At 41.7% G+C, this 8,296-nt stretch overlaps 1 long non-coding RNA gene across 2 annotated transcripts; it reads right to left on the minus strand.

Annotated features, from left to right (window-relative positions):
• Positions 1–831: 831 nt before the first annotated feature.
• On the minus strand, positions 832–6,660 carry LOC103920910. Of its 2 annotated transcripts, none has more exons than XR_663832.1 (3): positions 6,537–6,660; positions 6,170–6,266; positions 832–1,393 (listed from the first exon to the last, which is right to left on the minus strand). It is a non-coding gene; the product is annotated as an uncharacterized LOC103920910 (long non-coding RNA). The 2 variants fall into 2 exon arrangements; XR_663831.1 differs by having other exon boundaries at positions 6,522–6,660.
• Positions 6,661–8,296: the final 1,636 nt, after the last annotated feature.

The raw sequence follows: 8,296 nt of genomic DNA on the forward strand, positions 1-8,296 counted from the left end.
CCACGCTCCCCATTTGTCCCCAGATCTCACTCCTCTGATGGTTACAAACCTCCTCCTAATTTCCAGTCTATGCTTATTTGTGATTAATTGAGATCAATCTGTTCTCATGGCAGGTTCATTCTTTTACTTAAATAGCTTTTTTCCTCCCTGGATGTTTAGCCCCCTGATGGATTTGATGTTCATTTCTCCTCCTCAGCCTTGGTTTCACTAAGGGAAATAAATAAGCCACACACTTTGAATGTCTTCTTTTTAAGACATTTAATGGCCTCGTCAGCAATTCTAGTGACTTTTGGTGAGTTCTTGGGTAAGCTTATAGGCCACACTTTCAAAAAACAGGTGCAAAAATGAGTTTGAATGTGTTGAGGACTTCCTCTGGAGGAAGAAAGGTGCGGATGTAAGCTCTTACCTTCAGTTGCCCAGTTGGAAAACGTTAGCTTCTAACCTCCCTGTGCTTTAATTTCCCCATCTGTAAAATAGAAAGGACAATACAGACCTCAGAGGGGAGTAATTAAGGTTTCTAAAGTGCTCCAGATCTTCAAGTGAAAGGTTCAATTCCAAATGCGAAGCTCTTTTGTCTGTTGTTCTTTACTTGTTACTTCTTAAGGACTGCAAACCCTGGAGAGATGGCACTGAGCCAGACTAAAGCCGAGGAAAGGCTTCCCCATTGATTACAGTGGGATACTTTTATGCAGAAAGTTTCATAAAAGGTGACAGGCATCAGTTGCTAAGACAGAGCAATAAAAACTAAGAGAGAAAGAATACTGACTGAAACTATTGCAAGGCCAATTGCTAAGATCAGTAGTTTTTCTTTAGAAGAAGCAGCAAACAGTTAAATGTATTTTTCTTGCTTTGTTTCAGAAGAAAGCTCTCCAAGGATGACCACCATACGCATCCTCATCTGTAATTAATAAATGTTTGGAAGGACACTTTCCCACTCAACATATTAAATTATAGATGATCCCTTAATTCCCCAGACATTTGCAAGCCTTGTCTTGTCAGAATTGAATTTACTACAGCTGATTACCCTGAGAATGCACTGACCTTCTTAGCTCCTGCTGTGGTCTTTATTTTTTCCATGGCAGATAATATGGGGACCAGAAACTGGGGACTTGGTAGTAGGGATTATGTGATACTAATGAGACAAAGCTTATTGTTGATGTTAACTGTTATTACCACTAAAAAAAGTGCACAACTCCAGACACATGGACTTCACTTTGTTATACCAGGAGGGAGCGAATGCATTTTGACAGTAGCGGCATCTATTTAAAATCTGGATCACATCTGGTGCGTCTCTGAAACAGACCGTATCTGATCAATCAGAATTATGGCTCTTCAGTCTCCAGACGAGTTAGAAGAAATTCATTATCTGTTTTGAAGCCTGCTTCTCTTTCATCTATTAAAAAATTAAATAAGATTCATTGTCACTGGATCCATTTAGCTACTGAAAGAAAGAAAGAAAGAAAAAAGGACAGTAATTAAACTAACTAGGAGGCTCCACATCTGAAGACATGATTAATTCTTTGAAACACTGTGCATGTAGGTACTTGGCTCACGCTAGGCTTCAGTCAACAGTTTCTTAGCTGATTAAATAGATAACCAGAAAGACGGAGATAAGTCCTAGGCTATTTCCTAAACTCTTGGAAACACCCACATGAATTTCTTCAAACTCTGTCAGAGGTCAATATTTGTCTTTCAGGCACATTTAGCCCCTGTGCTGGGCATGCTGCTTGGGAGATACCGCCTTGAGGACAGCAATGTCTCCATGGGGCCTCCTACCCACAAGGATGTCCCCGCTCTCCCATGTATTATCCCCTTCTGGACCAGCAGTTTTGAATGCTGAAAACCGACACTGAAATGCTGGGAATTCTTCCGTGTGAGGTCTGGTGAACCCAAAAAGACGGTGAGAGCCTTGGTTTATGAATAACTAAAAGCAGAATGCAAAAGGATGTGTCCTGTTCTGGATCACTTGAATTTCTTAATACAATTTTTCTGATAACAGAGAGAGTGTTTTCTTGCCTTTGCCGATGAGCACAGAAGCCACATCAGCTACGACTTAGCCTCTGAAGTTCTTGTCATTGCTTCCCTCTTTACCATGTGTTTTCTTTGAGGTCTGCAAGAGCACAGTTCAGAAAGTAGCCTTCTGAAAGCAATGGACTTTTATTTCCCTCGTTCACAACTTTTAAAAGAAAACTTAAATTAAAAGAAGGCATTTTATAGGTGTTATAACTAAAGCTGGTGAGAGAACAAAATGTTATTTTGGGGACAGGGAAACTCAGACTTTAGGTTCAAAACTATAACCTTTGAAGAACAATTTAAAACACTTACCAACATTTGTGAAATATTTCGCAAAATTCATTGTCAAATTGCTATTTTTAATTGATTTGTGTTAAAGAAACCCAGAGAAAACATCTACTTTTGTGAGTGGGGTGGGGGCAGTGACCGTAACCTTCCAGAGGAGCATCAGGTGTGCAAAGGAGACCAAGGCTGGCATTAATTTCTTCTGTAGCAGTGATGGCTCAGAAGCAAATGACTTTGTTTATGGATCATGTCCAGATGGGTGAAGTACAAAATGAAGTTATAATAGCTGCCTGCCCCAAAATGCTAAACCACCCTCAAAATTAGGGGGGGCAGCTCCAAAGCCGTTTATCTACCATGGGTGCAGGAATGTCATGGGAAACTTCATTCCAGATGATATATACCAAAATCTCCTGCTAGCAGTACTATCTTCTCTGGAATTTCTACAAATCATGGATGACAATTTTCTAACCAAGAAGTAAAAGTTAACAGTAACTAAGGTGGAAGTGATTATGTTTGATTCCTGTCTAAGCCAGTTAAAAACACATGTTATTTCAAGACAGCCAGTTTCACAAAGCTGAATCAAGTACAAGTCAGCTGTAAGGAAGGACTGAAGACTAAATGTGATGCCTGTAATGAATAGTTTAAAATTATTTAGCTAGATGTAAAAAAACCCAAATAACAACAACAAAAACGAACTAAAACTGTAATTAAGAAAGCATGGTTCAAAAAACAATCTAGGATAGAAACGGATGCAAAATGAACAATAATAAAGAAGAATGGGTGGATGTTTAGAAGATAGATGTTGTAAACACTGAAAATACATCCTGGAGCTATATAAAATTAATAAGGAAGCAAAGGGACACAAGGAAATACATATGGCCAAAGAAAAAGGCAGTAAGAAGCAGATGTTTGAGTCCATTGGGACCAAGAGTAACACTACCAATACTATAAGCCCATGAATAGTAAGAGCATCAGAGTAGTCAGTAATAATGCAGAAAGTCAGAAGTGTTTAACAAATACATCCATTCCTTGCCCAGGAGAAAACCAGACATTGTATTCATATCATAAGGAAAGGATGAATATTTTCCACTCTAGCCATAATCGACACTGATGTAAACCAGTCACTACTAAAGTAACTAGTATAAGTACGACCAGGTACCTTGCACCAGGATTACTACAAGAGCAGGTTAGGAAGCTCCTCTGGATGCTGATTTTAGTAATTCAGGTCCAGAAGTGGCAGAAACTTGAGAGAAAGCAAATATTACGGCAGTGTTTGGACACAGTAAAGGAAATGATCAAATAAGCATAAGTCTGTCAGCCTGACACTTACTGAGGGTAGTAACAACAGAAAATTTGATACAAGGTTTAACTGCTAAATAATTCAAGCAGGTACTTTAAAAAATAACATTTTGCAAGAATTTATGGAAAACAGAGCTTCTAAAAGTTGCTGATATAATCACTGCAAAAGACAGAGACAGATAGGACCCGTTGCTCTCACTTGTTCTAATCTCCAGAAAAGATACAAAATATTCACTTTATCCCCCAGGTAAGAAATATTTGGGGGTTAGGAAAATGTGACACAAAATTCAGGCTTATGCTCCTTGAAAAAAACATTTATCAAACTTAGAAGGATGGAGGAGGTCCTAATTAGGGCTGGTACAATTTGATATAATTTTTCATTGAAAATTACCAGCTGTAATCTGTTAATTTTTGGTTAGTTGTGGTGATGCAGCAATAGTTTTTTGTTAGTATCAGATTTTAGCAATGGTATAAAGCCTTGAAGCAGTGCGATCCCGAGCAGCTGCAGAAACCCATAGCTGATATGAGATACTCTTCTTCCCTCTATTTTTACACACGCTTCAGTAATTAACCTCCAATATAAAGAAATAAAGTATTTGTGAAAGAAGTAGAAGAGAAACAGCCAACGTCATCTAATTTCTACCCAAGTCAGAAATAGACATGAAGCATGGTCTCTGTAAATAACTGAAATGCTTTTTTTCAAATCTGTCATTTCTTTGCTGAAATAAGGCACATCAAATTCCTTGAGGTGAAGAGGCAAATTCCCTTTTTGTCCTGAACTTTCAGAAATAATCCCAGCACATGCTCACCACTCCCAGATGGAGCATGCAACGGCAGGTTACCGAGTTCAGGGAATAACTGGGGTTCACGTTGCCAGTTGCTTCGTGCAGTTATTTCTACATTTTCCAACAGCCCTTTTACCATATGGAGACTAAGCTCACTTTCAATCTCCAAACCATCACACCTGCTTTAAAATTGTCCATGACTCCAGGGGTGGGATTGAAATCCCACATTAGGACACAGGAGCATAGCGAGGTGTCCAAATTCCCACTGCGGTCAGTGGAAACGTAGTCAACGTAGTCAGTGAAAACTGGAGAGTTATTTGCCTGAAGAAGACACCCGCTTTGATCAGCAGGTTAAACCCCACACAAACCCCTTTAACATTAATTTTTCAGAGAAAATGATCCAATGCCTTGCAGCAGGAAAACAGAGCGCTCTTTTCCAAGGAAATTTTTCAATATACGTTTCTCTCTGTAATACAATTTCTCCTCAGGACCATACAGAAGGCATTGCTTGCTCACTGCTTTCAAGCAAGTGTTCTTTCAAAGACCCCATTGTTCCTCAACTTTATGGAAACTTCTCTGCTTCGCAGCTCTGTCCTCTTAATGCATGACATCTGAAGGCTGCAGCTACCCCCAGATTTTTGCAAACACCATGCCTGTTTTCAAGAATAAGTACAAACGAAAGCTTTGCATTGATTTCTCTCTGCTTTTTGTTGTCTTTCAGAATTTATTCTTCCTCACTTCTGGATGTGTCTGTTGACTTTTTCGAAGGAAGGAAAATGACAGCGTTCTCCCAAATGCTGTGTGTGCCCTTCCAGCTCCAGCCGGGAAATAACACTGCATCCGAGCCAGGCTTGCAGGGGATGCAAATCCCTTGTACCAAGACTGTCCTCCCCAGTCAGACAAACTAGAGCCACCTCTGTCTTGCAGCAGAGAGCTAAGAAATGACCAGCAATTTCGCTCAGGTCACCCTAAGCCGTAACCTTCAGTGCGAACTCCCTCACTTGCAGGAACAGGGTGGGAGGTGCACGCTATGAGAACGCCTAAGGTATGAAGACACATTTGCATCACATCTCTGATAATCAAGATATGCTGCCAAACGGCTGTTTATAGGTACTTGGTTATCGCATCATGATTCGCAATATTGCAGAATATATGTAAAAAACAAGACCCAAACCGAGACAATACCCTGCAGCATCACCTCTGATGACAGAAATATATTTTCCACACCTGCTGACTTCACACCCAAACCAACGTCTGTTTAATAAACACTAGGGGGAGAAAAAAATACTGACTCTGGAGTTTCATCAACTATTAGAGAAAACCTGTTAGTGTGTCAACAATCAGCTATTTCTGCTTGATGACTGTCACGCACATCCAGATAAGACGTGTTTCTCAGCTGTTCTTATTTGCGACAAGGGCACGATACAGGCGTATACTAATTTTAAAAAGCAATCAGATAACCTGACTTATGGATTGCATTAAAAGGAATCTCATGGTGGAACTCAGACATGAGATTATCTTGTTCATACATATGGTATAAGCACATTTTCATCCCAGTTTGAGTTTGGATTTTAAAGCTAATTACATTTAGTTAGACAAGATGAGGAGATTTTTAAGTGTGTTGACAGTCTTTTTACTTTGTAAGCCATGCGAATTGCCAATTATTAGCACCTTACAATCTTCGGATCTTCACCCCTGACATTTTTCTTCAAAGCCTTTTATTCCAGTTTCTTTGGGTATTCTTCAGAGCCCTACCTAATCTTCCCATTTGAACGTCATTCACTCACCTTCCACACATGCCAAGCTTGTTGACTTACTTAACAATACAGCTTTGCAAGATCCCAAGACACTTGTTGTCACAATGTTTGATAATGCAAATACTCCCTGGAAGAAAATTATTTTTACTTTTTTTTTTTTTTTTTTTTTTACCCTGAAATATTGCATTGTAATTTTTTTCTCCAAAAAATTATTAAAACCAAAATTTTAACAGTTTTTATGGCTTTTAGAAATAGGAAACAAAACCCAAATACATTAAAGAAGGACACTGAGCTGGACCAAGAGTGCAACAAAGCATTATAGTCCTAATTCCTAAAACCAAGTAAAAATTCAGGATCTTGGCAGGAGTCAAGGTTCCCCCACCTGAATTTCAGTAACCTGGAAACTTTAATAAACCTGGCCCAAACTCTTCAACAGTTAAATCAGTCTCCAAAAGAGGAGCCCCTTCCCTGGTGTCCTCACTGGAGCCCCGTCTGCCATCAGCCGAGGACGTGTCCTGCTTGGTCCCAGCACCGCTGGGAGGTACTCCCCCTTTCAAAGGCAGCCAAGTCCATTTGCGTCACACGCACTGACTGCCCGGGACTGTCCCTTTTCTGCGCCTGTGCCCATTTGGCAGGCCCCCCGGCCCTTCCCCCAGCCCATCACCGCAGTCTGCACACACACAGATTGCAGCATGAGCACCGTTTTGGCACTTCAAATGCACAACACATGTTTTGAAGGTTAACAGATAGTGACAAGTATAATCACAGCCTCTGCTGAAGTTTCAACCTGCCAGCCAGCCAGTTATGCTATTATTTTCGATAGTTTTTTCTCCCCACATACAAATACCCCATCACTTTGCAAGGCAGCTCCACAAGCAGCTGCAACACGCTCTGTGTTGGAAAGACGGTCGCCTTTTTTTTGTCCCCTTCCTGGTGGCCAACAGCTCTCGACGCTGTTTCCCGCCGTGCCAAGGCACTGCACTGTGATGCTGCTCCTCAACAGACGCATGGCACGAGGATGCTCCAGCAGCTTTGTCCATCTGACGTTCATCGGAACCACCGCAGAAGGCAAGGTTGCCTCTGGAGCTCCATCCTCACATTTCGCCTTCATGGGCTCCAAGCTCCATGGCCAAGAGGAGTCACGAGCTGCCCCGGTCATGGTTGCACGCTGCAGGACTGGGACTGGAGCTGGGGTCACTGCCAGGGCAGGAGGGGGAGGCTCATATATCCTTGTCTAAAGGTTCCCACGACCAGAAAGTTCCTCCTAATCTCAGTGCAGGGGCCTTTCATTCGTCAAGGAGTGTGCTTTGACAGAGGTCTTCTCCCCAGGCAGCCTGAGCTAGTCTCTTGTGCAGGGAAGAGAATACAGAAAAGGGCCTTAAAATGTGAGTGTAGCAACACCCCCGGCTCCCCCCAACCCTACAGTACACTGTTTACTTGTGTTCACTCCTACAGCCTCAGTGGGGACACAGTTCCTGGCCATTGCAGTGTGCAGAAAAACACTGGCCTAAACCTTCATATTTTCAGCATTAGGCTTCTGAAAATTTCTGCCCAGAAGCTCCTCTGGATTTTTCAGTGTACCATTTTGATTTCATCTTAGCAGAGAAAGGAGAGACCAAGCTTTCTCCTTCCATCCCTGGAAGAGGGTCCAAAGATAGATACCTGCAGCACTAAGGGCATTCAAAGTCCATCTCTATTACGAATGCTGCTGACCTGCGCTAAGCAGCATGGACACTGAGTGAGAGTTCTTTCTTCAGGGTGCTTAACACACTCTGCAATTGAATCCTGAGGGTAGAAAACAAACGCTGAGCCTGGTGGATATAATCTGGAAGAGCAGGGGAAAAAAGCCAGGTTGTTGATTAACAAAACAGGGGCACTCAACTTTTTGAAAAGACTTTTTTTTTTTCCAATTAAGCTGAAAAAAGGGCAGCTGTAAATACTCATTTAAGGGGTCATTAACTCTGCCGCCCAAAATAAAGCAAACATAGCAGCATTCAAAAGAGCCGTGATGAGCTGACAGAGTCTGCAGCACTCCTCCCCAGTGAAATCCATTGCTCATTTCCACTGGAGCTAGCATGCGTTTTCTGTAGGGCTACACGAAGTGTATATCCCTGTCCCCATCCCAGTGACGGGGACACCAGCCGTGTTCAGTAGGAT

Source organism: Pygoscelis adeliae, unplaced genomic scaffold (assembly GCF_000699105.1).
Source record: "Pygoscelis adeliae isolate BGI_AS28 unplaced genomic scaffold, ASM69910v1 Scaffold66, whole genome shotgun sequence".
Taxonomy (NCBI): domain Eukaryota; kingdom Metazoa; phylum Chordata; class Aves; order Sphenisciformes; family Spheniscidae; genus Pygoscelis; species Pygoscelis adeliae.